We start from the raw sequence: 20,217 nt of genomic DNA on the forward strand, positions 1-20,217 counted from the left end.
AAAGGGTGACGTTATTGTGGTAATAAAGAAATCCTGCTCTCTACCTTTTCTTCCCATTCTTACCACGTTCTTCCCATTTCAAAACCATTTATTTTTTTCTTCTTTCACAGGGCACCATCCCCTTTCAAGTGGGGGAACTATTTTCTTTGTTTGTGATACAGTTTCAGAGCTACAGAAAAATTGCGAGACCGTATAAGGAAACCATGTGTTCTTTATGCAGCTTCAGAAATTGTTTCCATTCTCTGTATTTCCCTGTCTCTTCAGTTTTCAGAGACATTTGAAATTGAGTTTGTGTACATGGACCTTGTTTATGCCTAAAGATTTCAGGGTGCCTTCTCTAATCACAAGGACATTGTCTTATCAACTTATGTGTTCTCTTATATAGCACCATGATCTAGACCAAGAAATTTATGGGACATCTGGGTGGCTCAGTCAATTGAGCATCAGACTCTTAATTCTGGCTCAGGTCGTGATCCCAGGGTTGTGGAATTGAGCCCTGCCTGGGGCTCTGTACTGACAGCATGGAACCTGCTTGGGATTCTCTTTCTCTCTCCCTCTGCCCCTCTCCCCCACTTGTGCCCTCTCTCTAAAATTTAAAAAAAAAATTAAATTAAAAAATCAGGAAACTTAACGTTGATACAATATGAGCATTTAATCCATGTCTATAATCAAATTTCATCAATGCTATCAATATATCATTTACAGATTTTTTTTTTTCCTGGACCAGGACCAAGTTCAGGATCATGCAGTTCTTGAAATACTCAAGTCTCTTTCACATTCTTTAATTCGGAGATTCCTTAGCCTTCCTTTGTCTTTCTTGACCTTGATGTCTTTGCCTGCCCCCTCGTGTTTGGGTTTAAACTATGCCTTTTTGGCAGGAATACCCCAGATGTGAAATTCTCACTTCTCGGTGCATCACATCAAAAGGTGCATCATTTCATCCGTATTTGATAGCTAACAGTCCACTGAAAAGAAGTGTCCCTTCCTAGCTATGTATCTATGTATCTATCCATCATCTATTTGTCCAATCACTATGGACTTATGGACTCTTATGGGTTATAATCCATCACTATATTTACCTATTTTGATGCTCAAGTTTTTCCGGATTTGGCTCATAGGAAACCCTTCTTTCTAGCTCCTGTGACTTTTTGGTATGTATCCATTATTTTTGAGCATGCACTGGCCCAAGAATTTGTCTCAGGCTCATCTTTGACTTTCCCTACAGCAGCCTTGGAATCAGACTTTTACCCAAGGCACCCTGGCACCAGGTACACTCGTTGTCACTGGTGTAACATTACACTAGACCCACTCAGCCACAGAGCTGGGGCATATCGATATCAATTATAAACTTTGTGTTCACGCTGATGACTTTGATCCCATGAGATACATGCCAGCCCCTCCCCTCTCCTTATCTGTGACTCCCTTCACCACCATTGAGAGACTTGGCTCTCTCCACCCCAAATACATTTACTCATTTCCTCATTTCCTCGAGCCTGAAGAGACAGAAGGTGGCGGGAAGGGCAGGAACCACTTGGGCATCTGGGAGGTCTTCCATATTTGCTGGATATGGCTGCCCCCTTGAGTAAATTGTTGAAAGCCGAGAAGAAAATGATATCTAAATCTCTCTTCTAGCCTGTTCCTCCTCTCCAACAGAGACCACGGGCTTTGAAATGCCAGGGACCTCAGTTTGACAGTCCCTGTTTCTGCTTCACCACCGATTGGTCATCTCTAGGGCTAGACATACCAAGAGTAGACATGGCCTTTATCACATTTCCAGCCAGACATACATACTTGAGTGACCCTCTTAGAGTGAGAAGGAGAAACCTTACCCTTAGCTACACTGGCAAAAACTTCAAGAACGTTTGGATGGGGATCATCAGAAGCTCAACAGAGTCCGATGTCATGCATTTTAATGAAAGTCTTCTTAGGTACCAGACCATATTTCAAGAAAGGATGTGTGAGGGGCGCCTGGGTGGTGCGGTCGGTTGAGCGTCCGACTTCAGCCAGGTCACGATCTCGTGGTCCATGAGTTCGAGCCCCGCGTCGGGCTCTGGGCTGATGGCTCAGAGCCTGGAGCCTGTTTCCGATTCTGTGTCTCCCTCTCTCTCTGCCCCTCCCCCGTTCATGCTCTGTCTCTCTCTGTCCCAAAAATAAATAAACGTTGAAAAAAAAATAAAGAAAGGATGTGTGATAGCAGAATCTATTTCTCTATCAGCCTGGAGCTTATCCAAGGGGTCAACCTCGTAAGACAGCCTTCTTTCCCACCACAGAGCTTAGCTGAGACTGACGGTCCCAGTGGCTGGGCTAGAATCGGCGGGGTGTGTACCCCAAGTAAACAGGGAAATTTGAATCACAGTAAGAACCTGGTAGAGGAGGTTAAAAAAATCACGTTAAGGTTCTGGTTTGAAAGGGGAGGCAGAGTCAGGAACGGGAAGATAAGAAGTGACGTCAGACACAAGACTACAGAGGAAACTCTTTAACTTCAGGGAGGCAGAGAAAGGGCAGACCACAAGGGAACAGCATGGGGGGGGTCAGCTTTGGGGAGTGTAGGCTGTGACACACAGTCTTAAAGAACTGGGCGCGTCACATCTACTGTAATCACATCACTTCCCCCCGAGTTGTAGATACTACAGATCTACTCCTTTTACTGAAGCATTTCTTTTTCTAGTCATTCTGGGCAAAGGTTTCATGAAAAGTACATGTGGAGGGGCTCCTGGGTGGCTCAGTTGGTTAAGTGTCGGACTCTCAGTTTTGCTCAGGTCATGATCTCACGGTTTGTGAGTTCGAGCCCCACATCAGGCTCTGTGCTGGCAGCACAGAACCTGCTTGGTATTCATTCATTCTCTCTCTCTCTCTCTCTCTCTCTCTCTCCCTCCCTCCCTCCCTCCCCCCCTCCCCCCCTTCCTGGCGCTCTCTCTATCTCTCTCTCTCTCTCTGCCCCTTCCTGGTGCACTTTCTCTCTCTCAAAATAAATAAATGAACTTTAAAAAAAAGTATATGTGGGAAACCTGCGGTAAATCACTTTGCAGTGGGGAGTCGTGGCCATTCTGACTCTTCTTGCTGCCTTGTTTCATGTAAATCACCGATCACATAGAGTATTAAATAAAAAAAAATTAAGAAAAGCAATTGCTGTAAAAACACGTTGCTTTGGAGCCTGAAAGCTTTGTTTGAATATCTGCATACTTGCTGGGTTATTTTCTGTGTGTGTGTGTGTGTGTGTGTGTGTGTGTGTGTGTGTGTGTGTGTGTCTTACCTAACCTCACTGTGCCTCAGTTTTCTCATCTGTAAGATGGGGTTGACACAACAGTACAGTTTTGAACATGATAAAACACTATGCCATAATAAAGGCTTTATCATAACTAGATATTGTGTTAGTTTGGTTGTCCCTGTTTTTATACTTTGCATAAACATTATATTCTTTCCATATCCCAACATGCTTATGAGACCATTAAGTGGATTATTAATACAAGTTTATATTAACAGTCTGAGGATTGGGAAAAATAAAATTTCCCCAGAACGTGCGACTGGTGAGCGGCGAAGATGGAACCCTCCAGGCTGTGAGTTCCAGAGCTAAAGGGCATTAGCTGAGACCATCAGGCGTCCACACTGCCTTCCCACGGCCCCACTCTGCTGTTATGTCAAAATCCTCTTTGTGGGCTGGGCCAAACAGTTTGCTCTTGGGGCTGGAGGAAGTGGAATCATCTTCTTGACTTTGGAAGGGTCTGGTCCAGAAGGAAATACCCACATGTTAACCACTTCCTGTGCCTCCCTTTTTATTCCAGCCATTGCTGCTGTGACCAGCTGTCTGGAGGTGAGAACTGACAGAAGCTTGGCTCACACGCATAGGTACTTCTGGCTTTCTGTTTGAGGGCTTCTCTGAGTATCCACTTTTGGAAACGATATTTTGGAATTTTGGAATGTTGATGGTGTCTACACCCCACAAAGTAAACCTTGACTTGACAAAAGGCGATGGGAGCAAATGGATCGGTACTTCCTCTTCCAACCCTTGGTGGACCATTGGGAAGTGTATGCAGTGGGTTCCTCAAGAGTGCGGGCAGGTTGGACTCCAACCTCCTCCACTCAAGAGGCAAGACCAATTCAAGAGTTTTCCGTTCCCTCTCTCACTCTCCTCGGTCTCCCATTCCACTTCCTTGAGATCACTTTCCAATATAAAGTCCCTTCATGTGAGTCCTTACTGTAGGCTCTGCTTTCCAGGGGGAGCCAGGATCCAGCATGCGTACCCCAACCCGTGTAAGGACGATCTTCCCTCATTGAGAACTAGACTGCTCTTTTCACCTGGAGGGGTGGAGGCATTCTAATCCATTATTCGTCTTAGCTTTCCTGCTGCTCCAACAGTTGTGTTGATCCTGAGGTTTGGTGTGGAGTTTCTGCCTTGTGGAAGCCATTGGTTCAGCCATTCAGTAATGTCTGTCATGCTATATCTCTGTGGGTTTGACCTGGGGATTGAGAGGAGGTGCAATTATCTGTTCAGGTAGACTAGAGGAAGGAGTGAAGGGATATATGTGCAGATAAATTGTTTTCTAAAATCAGAAATCACATATTCACCCATATGTCTTCTTGTGTAATTGTGGAAGGATTTTCTTCCTCCAGCTGAGGTCCTCAAGGCAGTGTCTCGCCACAGGTCTTCAGGTAACTATCTGTACCTCTAAGACAGTGGTTCTCCAGAATCACCTGGAAGGCTTGTTAGACTAGACTCCCTGGTGCACCCTCAGAATTTCTGATTCAGTAGGTGTGGGTTAGGGCCCATGGATTTTCACTTTCAACAAGTTCCCTGGTGATGCCAATACTGCTGTTCTGGGACCACACTTTGGGAACCAACCTGAGATGGAAGGGCCATTGACTGCTCTTGTCTCAAAGCATCTGAGAGGAGTTCTTACATTAGTGTTGTATTTAGAATCCTGAAAAGACTGAGGGGGGGGGGTCATAAAATTTATTCCGCTGGTGCTCACAAGGGAGCACTCTTGAGACTCACGAATTTTACCACCTTGAGGTCTTTGCTTAAAACTCTTTCTCCTCCTTACAGCTAGAGGTTGTGTTCCTCATTGTCACATTTACCTGGAAAAATCCCATTCACAATGACGATCAACACATCAGATATTCAATAAAGCCTTTCTCATGATTCTTCCAACTGTAGGCCAATTTAAGTACATAATCTCTATGATCACCAGCTTCTCATAGGCCTCAACTCTGTCAGGAAATTATTTGTGGAAAACTCGGAAATGGGCAAGAATACATCACTGTGTGTCCTGTCTAGCTTATCCATCAGTTATCTCTCTCTTTCATTATTTTGGAGCTATTTTACAACTCCGGAAAATGTACAAAAGTGATAATAATCCAAATGGTTCTTGTCCATAGAAATGCAAATTCATTGTATATGGTGGAATACACTTGATTATTGCCCTCCGGATAGACCTATTATGTATTTGCAAATTTCTGTCTATCTGTCAATCAATCTATCTATATATCTTTGAATTCTCCTTTGAATCTTCTATAAGATCTTGTTGGTTCTCTTGTTAATTGATGAGTTAAATGTAATTTTTAACCTTTGACACATGTTCTTTTGCTATCTGTATGAACATCATGATTATAACTTCTTTTAAAAACAATCCTTTGGGGTGTCTGGGTGGCTCAGTCAGTTGAGCATCTTACTCTTGACTCCGGCTCAGGTCATGATCCCAGTTTTGTGGGTTCAAGCCCTGGGTCAGGCTTTGCGCTGAGCATGGAACCTGCTTAGGATTTTTCTCTTTCTCTCTCCCTCTGCCCCTCTCCCCTGCTTATGCTCTCTCTCTCTCTCTCTCTCTCTCTGTCTAAAAAATTTTTTTTAAATAATTAAAAAAATTCTTTTTTCAAGTTTATTTGTTTTGAAAGTGAGAGAGAGAGAGAGAGAGAGAGAGAGAGAGAGAGAGAGAGAGAGAGAGAGAATGCCAAGCAGGCTCTTCACTATCACTGCAGAGCCTGATGTGGGGCTCAAGTTCATAAATCATGAGTTCATGACCTGAGCCAAAACTAAGAGTCTGACACTTAACCAATGGAGCCACCCAGGCGCCCCTTAAAAAATAATTCTTTAACAACAAAACCAACCACTACACTGAATGGCTTATTTAGTGGCCTGTATCTGCACACTCCTCCCCCACCACCTTGCCACGAATTCCCAGAATTCAAAGGCTTTACTTGTTTATCTTTATATCAGATTCTAACACAGTGCTTATCGTGGGTGCTCAATAAATCTGTTATGAGTAAATAAAATACATGTGGTTTTAGGACAGAACCTATATTGCCGTGCAGAAAAGGAGGTAAAGGGTTTGCCAGCCAGATGGAGGAAATAACAAAAAGACCCCCAAACACGAAATAGTGCTAGAATGAAAAGGTGATGGCAGAAAATGAGAAAGTCAGGAAGAATCCATTTTTTTTTTCAAGTGAAAAACATGATGGTTTATTCAGCTTATTTAAAAATTATACCAATAGTGGTCCCCACTATCATGTTCCTGTAGTATGTTATTTTTTTCTAATATGAAATTTATTGGCAAATTGGTTTCCACACGACACCCAGTGCTCATCCCAACAGGTGCCCTCCTCCATGCCCATCACCCACCTTCCCTCCCTCCCACCCCCATCAACCCTCAGTTTATTCTCAATTTTTAAGAGTCTCTAATGGTGAGGGAGAATCAAGTTCTTAAAGGTCTGTTTAAAACATGTTCCTGAGGGACCACTGACAGCTCTCAGATGATCAAATTTGCATTTGAAATTGATCCCCCCTTAGATTTGAAGCATAGAAGCCTGGAGATGGGTAGAGCCACTGAGGGACATCATCTCCAAGCTGCAGGAACCCAGTTATCATTCTGAATTGTTTTCTCGTGTATCTCTTGGTCTCCCAGGATGGAGTAATTCAGGGCACTAAAATCCTGGTTCCATGGCTGTGTGACTGCCCTCAAATATCTGTAGGTGGGAGCCTCCTGCCTGCGTCTTTGCGGGTGGCTTCTCCATTCTGTGCTAGATTGTCTATTGTGAGAACATCCTGGCATTACAGTTGGACCCCGTGGAGGTCACTGATTGCCTGGGCACACATCGGCCGCTCATCACGTCATTTTCTGATCACTTTCACCTGCTTCCGTAGCTGGCTTTATGTCCTCAGCATCGGTCCCATCGTTCGGCTCAAGTTCAGACCCTGGGCCTTTCCGTTCAGGTTAGCTCTGCATCACCTTATCCGATATCTGACCAAATCTGCATTTGAAGGTCTCCTTTTCAAAATGTGATGAATAGTGTTGCACCAGCTTCCCATAGGGATGTGGTGTGGGCCAAATGAAATAACCAGGTATCAAATTGTACTGGGTTTGTCAAATCCTGTCCAAGTTTAAGGTCCTCTTGTTAAGAATAATGTGCAAAAATCAGATGTAGTGGCTGGAATTAAAGTGGTGCTTAGTACGTGGACTGAAAGTGTGCGTCTGAAAGAGAAAATGAAGCAGGATGGAAAGTTACTATTTTTCCTTCTGAAAGAGAAAAATAACACACTGAATTAGACTGGCTGCTGAAAATGGTCTTAGCAAGCCTTACTCCTATTCTGGTTGTATCTTCTCAGAAAGTGGAATTCTATTATTTTGCGATTCTGAGCAAAGATGGCCAACTCAGAGCAAAATGTATCCAAATGCATTTCAACCTTAGAGGTTTTCTTTTCTAACGTACTTCTCCCTCAATATGTCGCATCATGCTTAAACGTTAAGACCTGAAAATTAATATTCAATGACATACGCTCGTGCTTTATATGGTCACTACTCCACACATTCTGTAGTCACATAAAAGGTGCAAAATAATTATCTGCTTCCATGCACCATATCAGTGCATTCCTCCTTAAAATAAGGCTTTCCTTATCTTCTTGTAGTTTTCATTCCTGAAATGCGGTTTTCTGAAGCATGAGTTACACTCTTAAAATGGGTACATAATACTTCAAAAAAGGTGATACAGAAAAGAAAAAAAAAATAAGATTTTTTTTTAGGTTGGCAAAACAGTAAGGTATCTCCCAGGAAATATTTTTTAAACCTTCGGTTAGTCTTACTCGATTACTGAAATCGATAAAACTACCTTTCTGAATTCATATTTCATGATGTTCAGGTAGCACAACTACAGTTTTTTTGGTTGACTTCAATAAAAAAGGCACCCCAAGTCAACCCCATCGGCAAAAAGTTTATTGAGGAGAGAAAAGAGAGGAGGGCAGGCTGGTGACTAATATAGACTCTGCCGATAAAAGAGAGGAGACAGAGAGGGGTGGGGAAGAAAGAGAGAGAAAAAGAGAAATATAAGTTTTACCTGAGCTAGGGTAATAATTGGCAAATTTCCATTTAACGTGAATGGAGACATCAACATAAATTTACATGCTTCATGTAATCAGTGAAAACAGAGAGCTTAAACTGTAGACAGGAATATTAAAAGCAAAGAAGCAGCCTTGTCTGGATCAGATCTGCCATGGTTCAAAACGAATATTATTCTTGTGAAGTTAGTTTCATTTTTTCTTCTTTTTTGGGGGCAAGGGGAGAGGAAGTACAGCTGGAAATGAGCAAATGTAACAAAAAATGCCCGTAATTTCATAGTGATAACTACAGTGATGACAAAGCTGTTTTTTGGAAGGTTTTTTTTTCTTTTTTTTCTTTTTTTCTGATGGCACCAGAAAGTCAAGCTAAGGCAGACTTATTATGGCTACACATTTTACTGATTCAGAGATTGAGGCAGAAAATTAAAAAAAAAAAATCACCTCTAAGCAGGGTTTTTATGTAACGTTTGAATTCACTGTTTGTGAAATATTTCAGTTTCTCTTATAACTTCTAAGAGATTTACGAGGCACCTCTACCTATTTTCTCATACTTCACTACTGTTGATGTGAATTTAAAGTATACACGTTACCAGATAAGAACCAAGCACCGAGGAGATACAATAAAATCGGTTTCTGTTTTGAGAGTTTGAATTTAGGTGTGCTAAATTGTTCCTGTCCTGATTCAGATTTGCCTAGGCTCTGAGGAAGTTAGTCAGCTTAGATATTATTTTGTTCACTCTCTGTCAAACAGAAAACAATACGTAAGGTCTCTATACGCATCTGGAATAATGGAGATGAAAGTCTTCAAGTTCATGTACCTTGTTGCATTCAGTCATCTGTTATAGTTGAAAATCCCATATAATATGTAAAGGATAGAAGATCTGCCAAAGGAGAACATTTTATCGCTTACCCCCGGCCCCGTTGAAGATAACTACAAGTCCTGAAATGAATCAAAATACACTAGTGGTGATCCACAGTGCCCTCCCATTTTTAGCAACTCTGCTTTAGTAGGTGTTACCAAAATTTTCAATGGAAATAATTTTGTATTCTCTTAAAGTGACTGATAGTCACAGAAAAGAGGTTCCCAGCCAGTGATCTGCAAGCAGGAAGAGAGACGTCACCACAACTCAACCAGAACTCAACTAGTTGGGTTGCCGACATTTTGCAGAAGAGGGATCTCACATTTAGAGTCCAAAAAATACTTGCCAGAACTATATTTAAATCTATTACCTAATCTTTTAGTGCCGAATGTATATGAGTAAGTGTCCACCTCTGCTCTTTTAATATATTAAATCGTACTTCTTGGACTTTGGAAGAAGATATATTTATGGTACTTCCTATAGACACAGAACACCATTTCTTTAATGGAAAAAAAAAAAGATCTCTACTCATATTTAAGTACGATTGTTTTCCCTTGGAAGTTATAAAATGCAGCCCATCATGTAGTAAAAGGGCCCATCCCTGATAGGTGTATATTTTAAAATGGGCCTTGCAGAAGGACGTAAGGTCTGATTATATTGAAGGAAATAGCGCGGGATCATATAGCATTCATAAAAATTTTCTAAAAATAAATAGTATACTTGTATGCTTTGTGCCAATGGCAGTAAATTTTGAAGAAAAAAAAATTTCACATTCCCACACACTGAATATTTAAATGACTTCCATATTTATCACATGTTCTTTTCTTTATAAAATATTTTATTCAGCACCTAATTGAAGTGGATGGATATACTAGAGAATTTACCAGTATTCAAAGAGAAGTAAAGAGTCAAAATGCTTTCCTTCTGAGAGTTTACAAACTAAGTAATGCAATTAAATAAATGCTAATTAACCATACTATTCATTAATCACAAGACTCTGAGAGGCACGAGTGACTGAAAAAATTTGAAAAGATTCAGGATTGACTGAATCGGTTCTTTCCTTGGTCCACTATGCCGATTTCTGTCATCGCACAAGATTGAAATGGCCTGTTGGCCTTGTTGTCTTAGTTCCGCTTGCTGCATCGTAACTGCCATAGACTAGGTGATTGATTATAAATGGCAGAAATTGGTTTCTCGTGGTTTTGGAGACTCTGGTAGCCCAAGATCGGCGTGCCAGCATGGTTGAGTTCTGGCGAGGGCCCTGTGCCAGGTGGCACAACAGCCTACTTCCTGCCTGGTCCCCACACAGAAGAAGGGGTGAGAGGAGAGGGCTCTCTGCAGTCTCTCTTATGAGGGCCCTAATCCCCCCAAGGTGCTCTCTCCACTCATGACCTAATCACCACCCAAGGCCCCACTTCCTGGTATCATCACCTTGGGAGTTGGGATGTCAGCATATGACTTTTGGGAGCACACAAATATTCAGGGTATAGTAACCTGTCTTCTCTACTATACAAATAGTCTATCACACGGTAAAACCTAATACTTTCTCATCACGATCGGTACATCGTCACAAGGTTAAATGCTCAAGTGACTTACCTATCTTATCCAATGAAAAACATGGCCAGCTGTAGAAAGAATAAGGCAAGAGAGCAGCATAAATACATGACATTCTTCTCTAGAGCAACCTGAACCCATCACATAGCTTCTATAAAGTGTTTCTTTCCCTGGATCAAAATTTGGCTTTGCAGGAGCATTAACAGTATGTATAAAACATTGTTCTCGGGATCTGAGATTGGGACCTCTCAGTATTTATTGTGTCTGAGCACTCACAGAGAAAAAATCTGCCAGATTACTTCCTATTCTCCATCTGAGTGCAGCCCACAGCTCTATAAATCCCAAGTTTATTTATCCTAAGAAATCTGGATGCCCAAGTAAATACTACTAGAAACATTTTAAAGATACGTTGCCGTGTTACTGATCCCAATTAGAGGAATAGACTGCTTATGGGAGGTCTGGTTGGGGTCAAACATTACGAGCGCTGTAAACCATTTCCTTCCCAGGAGGTATTATGATTGATTTTTTTTTTAAAAAAGAAGGTCCTCTGTAAATAGATATTGATTCTTCTTTGACTTCTTTAATTTTTTTTTTCTTGCTATTTCTGCTATGTTTCTTTGCAAAAGTCTCAATGTCCCCATTTTCTCCTAGATACTTTGTGGAACAGAAACATTTATTAATGCTTATTTTCCTTTTTTGACTTTAGAGCCGATGTTATTTAAGATCGGAGTTAAGGATAAAGAGGTTCCTCTGCTGTTTGTAATGGTCCGTGAATTCCTTATACGGCATCACAACATCCCCCAGATCTTAGTGGCTTCCAGAACTTACTTTCTTGCTCACGTTGCCTGACAGTTGATGGTCAGCTGGGACCCTGAGGTGTTTGGTGGGTTTGATCAGTTTGCTGGACGGTACTTTGCATTTTGGAGTCTGACTTGTCACTCTCTGGGATGTGCGGTCCTCCTGGTAGAAAGTTAATACAAGAGGTCCCCAGCCAAGCCACACCATGCATCTAAACATTCTACTTGGATATGGCAAATGTCATGTCTCCCCATATCTGCGTGGATAAGACCAAAGTCGGTGTGGCAAAGAAGTAGGTGAAGGAGAGGAGAGTGAACAAATAATTATAAATAATTATGTTCCGATGCATATTAGGGTTTTCAACACCTAGGATCTCTCATAGAACCTAAATTTGTTTATTTCATTTCACATGGCAGTTTATCTTTATAGCCCTAGGCCTAAACACTGAGCCCTACTTTTGAATATATAATACTCAAATTATCAGTGGCAGAGGCTTTGAATTATCTTCTTGCAGAGAAGACAGTAGGATAGAGACACATTTTTACCTCTCTTAGGAGGTATAAAGAATTACAGTTTTGGTTTGGAAGAATAGTTTCTTTCCTCTGTCACTCTAATTCCATCGATGTATAATTGTAAAATTTCAGTGTTAAAAATAGCAAAGCACACAGAAACGTACAACTCAGTGGAATGTTACGCATTGATCCCAACCGTACTGTCACACCGTAGACCAAGAAATGGAGCGTTAGCAGCCTGCCAGGCCTCGCGCTCTCCCTGGGCTCCACGAAACATCCTCCTCCCGACGGCCAGCTCCCCGGAATAGCTCTCCTCACTTCCAATTTTGTATAAATGGAATCACACCATACACGGTTACACGGTGGCTTCTCTCAATGTCAGGTTGTGAGGGCCATCTAAACTGATGTATGTAGTTCATTCATCCTCACTGCTGACTCATTGTGCAGTGTTTGAACACACTACAACTTACTTACCCATCCTGTTGTTGATGAGTATTTGTCTTCAGGTTCTTCCATATGGGTGCACCCCTGAAAGCCCCACCACAATGGAGCCAACATTTCCGTCACCCCCGCAATGTTATCTCTCCTTTAAAGCCCCATCGTTCTTTCCCTTCCTTCTTCTCCACCCCTCTCCCCCACACTGTCTCGCTGCCCCATCTTCAGCTGTAACTTCCGTGCCTCCCTTGGGCCTAAAATATCTTCTTGGTATGATTTTTGCTTCCTGGTCCTTGGGTATCCTTGCTCCTAGTTCTGGTTTCTTCAGCCTATTTCTGTTCACAGTCCAGAATGTCCATATTAATTTTTTAGTGTATATTTATTTTGAGAAAAGGGGGGGGGAGAGAGAGAGAGAGAGAGAGAGAGAGAGAGAGAATCCCAAGCAGACTCTGTGCTGTCAGCACAGAGCCCAATATGGGGCTTGATCTCACAAACTGTGAGATCATGACCTGAGCCAAAATCGAGAGTGAGACACTCAACAGACTGAGCCGCCCAAGTGCCCCAAGAATGTCCATATTAATTTAATGTGAATGTGGAGAAACGGTAGCTACAACTCAGGTGGGGTCAGATCAGAAATTGGGTTAACCGACTAAAGAGACTTGCAATGATTTCACTTTCTTGGGCGGTTCTGCATTACCGGATCTGGCAACACCCTGGGGTGTGTTATCTGATACTTTTAGTTCAAAAGTACCCAAAGTGGTGCCATTCAATTCCTTGCATCCATTGAGGTCTAGCCATGTCGCAGCTTCCTTAAAGGGCAAGCCTGTCCCTGAAACCCTGGGGAGTAATCACAGCTCATATTAAATATAGGTTTTCAATAACACAGTCAGAGATTGTTATTTCAGGCAAGTTATGTAACATCTGAGGATCATGACAGCTTTAACACCCTCACAGAGGGGCTATCAAGCATAGAGTAAGCAGAAAATCCTTATAAAATGGAACGTTTTTATCACCTCACTCTACTTTGAAAGTATACATTCTTGGGGCATCTGGCTGGCTCACTTGGTTGAGTCTGACTCTTGATTTCGGCTCAGGTCATGATCTCATGGTTCACTTTGGGAGATGGAGACCCACATAGAGTTCTGTGCTGTTAGCGCAGAACCTGCTTGGGATTGTTTCTCTCCCTCTCTCTCTGCCCCTCCCTTGCTCGCTCGCTGTCTCTCAAAATACGTTAATAAACTTAAAAAAACACACACACAAGAAAGTATACATTCTTTACTGTATCAACCATATAAATTATCCTGAATGGGAATATAGTTGAACCTTGTTATTATTTTAGTCCTGTTAATATATATTTTTTAATTCTTTTGAAACACATTTGCTTTCTGAACACATCTCCCATTGGTTTGTGTAGTATTAATTTTCTTAATTAAAATCTTAAATTTATGATCAGGTTTTAAGGGGATGGGATATTCTTTTATAGGTAATCATAAAGATTGTTCCTCATGGAGATTACCACAACCCTTTGCACATGCTGCCCATTGGTTACATAAGGTAATGGAAAACACTCCTGTTTCCCTGATAAAAAGTTGTAGGAGATACTTTGTAATTAGCTTAAGAGATATGCTAGGTCTATATATAATTAGGTTGCTTATGAATCCATACAGGTATCTGGAAGTCATATGTATTGTCTAGTTTTGACTTCAAAACATCCATGGATGGATACTTGGGTTGGCACAAAAGAATGACAATACCACTTAACTATTATTTTTAAATTCTGAAAATAATACTCAGTCATCCATTCATGTATGTTAAGTATAATTCTTAAATAAAAGGTTAGTAGAGAAAAAAAATCCAGACTTTATGAGGATTAAATGAAATAATATAGGAGCACCTGGGTGGCTCAGTGACTGAAACCTCTTGGTTTCGACTCAGGTCATGATCTCGCAGTTTGTGAGTTCAAGCCCTGCAGCGTGGAACCTGCTTGGGATTCTGTCTCTCTCTCTGTCTCCCTCCCTCTCTCTCTGCCCCTCCTCTGCTCATCTCTCTCTCTCTCAAAATAAATAAATAAAGTTAAAAAATTAAATAATATATACAAAGCCCAATGCCTTGCACATAGTAAGTGTGCAATAAATAGTATTGATTTTATCCTTGAGAATAACTATATATAATTATCAAATTTCTCATGTCGGCTAAGATGGCCTTTCTTCTGAAAATCGGGTAATTGTTTTTAACCTCATTACACATATCATGCGAGTCAATCAAGTCTCTTTAGTGGCAGGATAGTTTATCATATGATGGCTGTAATTGTGAAAGGAAGCAAAACCACACTTTTCCAGAATGTACTGTGATGCCCTGTGTGATACCTATTGGACTAAGGAGCTTTATGGTCCCACTTCAAGTTAGATGAGTACCCTTTATGGGTAAATACTTACTTGCCTACCTAACTATGCAAAATGTGTGGTTATTTAGTTATATATTTATTCCACATCTCAAGGCAGGTAGAGTAAAAACCGATCACTGCAAACATGTTGGAGTATGGATCTGGGGACATCGTGGCATAGCACACTGTGATTATTAGGTGACAAAGTCTTATGTGAGGTGGCACTCATACTTTTTTTGATTGCATTTTTTATCTTGATTACAGTTGTGATTGTTTACATTGGTTCAGAATAAGAAAACTGTTGAGTTTTGTTTCAGAACTCATATGGCTGGCATGGCATACTTTTTTCCTTTTCTTTTCCCCAGACTGAGAGCATTTCCAACGGTTTCGTGTTTTCTCACTGGAATATCAAGATATTAAATAGGGATGTTGTAAAGGGGGCCCTTCTATATCTCCTTAAAATTGGTTATCCTGATTTCTACTTTATTGCTGATTTCACAGAGCACTTAGTCCTTTGTGGGAGATGGGTAGGTGTTGGAAGACATAAAAAGAATAAGGTCAGTATATTAGTTTGCCACACCAAGTTCCACCAACCGCATGACTTAAACAATAGAAACGCATCGTCTTGTAGTTCTGGGATGGCAGATCTGAGTGACACCAACGTCAAGATGTGATTGGGTCAGCTTTGCCGGAGGACTATGAGAGACAGTCCACTCTGTGTCTCTTGCCTATCTTCTGGTGGTTCGCTGGCCATCTTTGGCACTTCTTAGCTTGTAGAATTATCACCTCAATCCCTGTCCTCATCTCCATATGTGCATGTCTGCCTCCAAACCTTCCCTTTTTGTAAGGACAGTCATATTGGACAAGAGCCCGCCCTCTTGCCTTATTGTAACTTGATGACACGAGTTTGGAGAAGTTCAATCGCAGCTAGTCACATAGTTGAGATTTTCAAAGCACAGCTCATAATTATAGTCCAGCACTAAAAGGCAAATAGACTCTCTCCTTGTCCGGGTGTGTAGGAGTGGGGATGGAAAGAGCTCGTTAAGCAATTAGAATCCCAGGATGTTTAAGCATGATTTATATTGAGATTACAGGAAGCTAACTTGCTGTTTATTAAATAATAGAAATGATAAATCTCCATCCAACGGTGCCAGAAAAATGCTAACATAATTTAGGTACCGAAGGATATGTCATCCTCTGTTGACTTTTATTTTTGCCAGTCCTTAACATTTTTTTTTAATTCTCTTTTCCTTTCCCTCTTCTGTCACCTTTTTGTTTTTCTGTCTCTCTTGATTATCTAAAATCGTTACAACAGTGTGGCCAGTATCAATGTAAGCATACTGACTTCCCCACTTGAAATTACTTTGTGGAATAATAAGCAAATGAAAATTAGAGATAAAATGTCATTTGTGGAGAAATTTGGAGGTACTTAAAAAAAACAAATACACAAAACAAAACAAAGCAAAAAATTCCAGCAAACGACCTAAGCCCCTTCTACCCACGTTGCATCTGTGAAAAATCTCACCATCCTCCTTGGTGGGTGTGTGAGAAGCGAGAAGAAAAGGAGGAAGGGGAGAGGACATCTGTGTTTGTGTCTTTCTAGGTGTTTTCTGTGAGTTTGTGACTCATTGCCTCATGCTTGCTTAGCAGAGGCCATTTCACACTTTTCTGGATGGATTTCCACCGAGCTGTGAGGTTAGTTATAATTGCACTCCCTTGTTTGTGCCAAGTATTACCTTAACAAGCAGTCCAATCAGAATTATTATTCTCTGAAACAAACAAAAAGTTTACTCAGAGAAATAATCTCTGATGTTCGTTCTATCCATTTGAGAAGAAAGATGCCAACTTATCCATGAATTACAGGACACACACTTCCTTCCTCCTTGATCTTATCCAGAGTGAATGCACAGGCCTAGCATCGAATGCAACCTCAGGATGCACTTTAGGTTCTGTCCCTAGTAATGAAGCAGAAATACTTTTAATAACCATGATAAGGGAGATGAACCTGCCTCTGCCATTGTAGTCATTTGGCCATTTCACTTGTGTGTTCAGATGAGCCTGGGGTCTTGGGTGCTCTAGCACAGGGGAGAATTGCCTGGCGTGTATGGAGGTCTCATATCCTATGATAATGTGGGCTGTAGGATACAGTCAAGGATACATGCGTGGAGGAAGGAGACTCCTCCCATTAGAGGTGCTTTGTATTGTCAGGTGTTTGAACAGAAAGAAAGAGAAACAGAGATAGAGACAGATTGCTATGAAGAGAATGGGAGAATATCTCATAGAGGCTCTTAGAAATAATTTCATTGGCATAATAGATACAGCTGCATCCGTTCTGAAATTTGGAAAGTATAGCTGAGTTTTGCTATACTGAGATAGATAGATAGATGATAGATAGATACTCTCATGTATTTCAGAATATGTTTAAAAATAAGAGTGTTTAATGAAATGTAAAATATTTTTCCAAACTTACAAAAACAATCTGATGACCCTGGTTAGGAGAGCAAGGGGGAACTATCCACCTAGGGTTGGAAATTAACTTATAAATAAGTTACCCCGGGGAACCATTATAGAGGCTCCAGGGGCCCTTTCTTAACTGTGAAATCAGCAGCCAAGCAGGCTGTTTTAGGGTAGATGTCAATGGACTAGGATTTCTGCCTATAATGTGAGCCTTTTTTAATTAAAAATATATTTACAGAGCAGTAATTCTTGTTATATAGAAATAAAACTAATGAACAATCAAATATATAAAAATCTAAAGGAATCCAGTAGAACAGGGTTTCTTAATTTTGATAAGAATACTTCAGGGGCCAACAGAGATGTTTAGAGTCTACAAAACTTCTGGAATTGCCTGAAATGTGATGTTAATGTATACCTACCACCACCTCCAATCCAAAAAACATGTAGCCAACAAAAAAATGTTGGCAAGGATATGGAAGAGAAGGAACACTTGTGCACCCTTAGGGGGAATACAAACTGATACGGCCACTGTGGAAAACAATATGGAGGTGCCTCAAAAAGTTAAAAATAGAACTACTCTATGATCCAGCAATCGCTGTACTGGGTATTTACAGTAGAATACAAAAGTATTAATTCAAAGGGATATATGCACTCCGATGTTTAAGTAGCGTTATTAACAATAACCAAACTGTGGAGAGAGCGAGAGTGTCCATCGACTGATGAATGGATACAGACGTGTGTACGTGAACACAATGGAATATTACTTTGTCATAAAAAGAATGAAACCTTGCCATTTGTAATAACATGGATGGAGTTAGAGAGTCCAATGCTAAGCAAAATAAGTCAGCACAAGACAAATACCATATGATTCCACTCATATGTGGAACTTAAGAAACAGAACAAATGAGCAAAGGAGAGAGAGAGAGAGAAATGAAGACATACTTTTAATTGTAGAGAACAAACTGACAGTGACCAGAGGGGAGTTGGGGAGGTAGATGAGCTAAACAAGTGATGGGGATTAGCACGTGTACTTGTGAGCACCGGGCAACGTATGGAATTTTTGAATGACTATATCGTACACTTAAAACTAGTATAGGACTGCATATTGACTAATTAGATTAAAAAAAAACTTAAAAAGCCAAAATTCTACATTAAAAAAAAAACAAAAACAAAAAACAAATGCACAACCATGTAGCCAAAATTGGGAAGAAGTTTAGCACTTAGTTTGAGAAACCCATAGGTTGAGGTCTAGCCTTTAGGGTAATATAACTGTACTTAAACCAAAGCATATTGTGAATGAATGAAGAGAAAGGCTTTGTAAGAAACCCATTTATACAGAGATGTTTCCAAGAGGAGACAAACCTTTGGCTACTTCCATTCTTCCCTTGTTCAGTACAAAAATAATAATAATAATAAGGATTAGGTTTTATAGGGTTTCTCTTCCTGACTCAACACACGTGGGTTTGTCAGTCTACTCTTCAAGGGGTGTAATGAGAGGCTTTTAATCCCACATCGTTTCTTTTTATATATGCCGTAGTCTAAGGAGGTTATGGGTAGTTTTTCAGAAGCACTTTGGAAACGTTCCAAGTGGGAGCTAAATGCCACTCAGAGGATTGCTCAAAAAGGAAACTCAGGTGTTACCCCTCGATCATCCCATCACCGGCGTATTATGCTGTGGACACTTCAGCCACTGACTGAATTTCATCTGATTTCTTCACAACCCTGAGCTTGTCCCAGTGGGGACCTTTAGGGCGTCTGACTCTATCTCAGCTTAGGCAAGAATTCCAGTTTTCTTGCCCAGTATTTACTTCCTGACCTTTTGGTCCCATCAGCTGTTTCCTAATCCCCAAAAAAGGATCCATATCAGGCAGGTCATTCTGGGGGTGTTAAGCAATTCTGTTTTACTGGAAGTTCTTTTTCTCTGAGAAACGATGGCTTGGAATGGGGACCAAGGTCCCTGCTAATGAAGCCCCAGTGATGATAATTCTGCTCTCTAGTAGTCAACTGACCCCTGCAAAGGTATGTGCTTGAAGGTGCCATCTTGTCCTCCTTCCATTGATTTCGTAGTAAGTTGGCTTCATGGGAAAATAGATAAATTTCATCTCTCACTTCCCTTCCTTTCGAACCGAAATAAATAGTCTCGCTTAAAAATAGTTAAAATATTTTCTACTCCTATGTGTGAAAATGATTTGCTCTCTGGGATTGCTGGCAGCTGTAAGAACTGGGATGTGCAAGAAACCAACCCTTCGCTGGCGGATCGCTGGTCCGTCGTTTACAATCCAGCTCTTTGGAACATTATGCATCTGTCTCATCTCTTCTTGTAGAACGTATATTCCTTGAGTGGAGATCCCAGATGTCAATCCCACTTATACCGTCCCACCTCCGGGGCGTAGTGGGTTCCTTAGTATATAGGATGCGGCTGTTAAGGTAGGGGTTCCACGTGAAGCTGGAAGTGGTTGTAATTTGCATGTCCGTCCCATCTCCTGCCTGCCCAGCCCTTTCCCAGTTCTCCATGATGATCGTCTGTCATCTCCCAGACCTCTCCCAGTGCTTGAATAAATAATTAAAAAAAAAAAAAAAACCCATGTGTGTCACATGGCCTCGTACAGTCCTGAGCATGGAGTGATCCAAAGGTGGTTATTTCAGTGTGGCTGTCTGAAACTTCACCTAGCAAAAGGGGTAATGGGATCCACATATTTGTACTTACCTAATATCTGGGTTTTTTGTTTTCTTTTTCTTCAGACTCCAAGCGCAAAAAGACTCTTCCCACCAAACGCACTTTAAAACATCATCTCATTGGTCAACGAGCCTCAGGACACTGACTGACCTTAGGCCAGAGAGGTGGCAGCCCGTAAGAGTCTGAAGATTGTGGGTGTGGTTCCAGAAGGTCATCAG

At 41.2% G+C, this 20,217-nt stretch overlaps 1 long non-coding RNA gene across 7 annotated transcripts in view; it reads left to right on the forward strand.

Annotated features, from left to right (window-relative positions):
- The window catches only part of LOC102899814, a 264,055-nt gene that overhangs the window by 122,244 nt on the left and 121,594 nt on the right, over positions 1 to 20,217 (forward strand). The window lies entirely within an intron of this gene.

This window comes from Felis catus, chromosome C2 (genome assembly GCF_018350175.1).
Source record: "Felis catus isolate Fca126 chromosome C2, F.catus_Fca126_mat1.0, whole genome shotgun sequence".
NCBI classification, from domain to species: Eukaryota; Metazoa; Chordata; class Mammalia; order Carnivora; family Felidae; genus Felis; species Felis catus.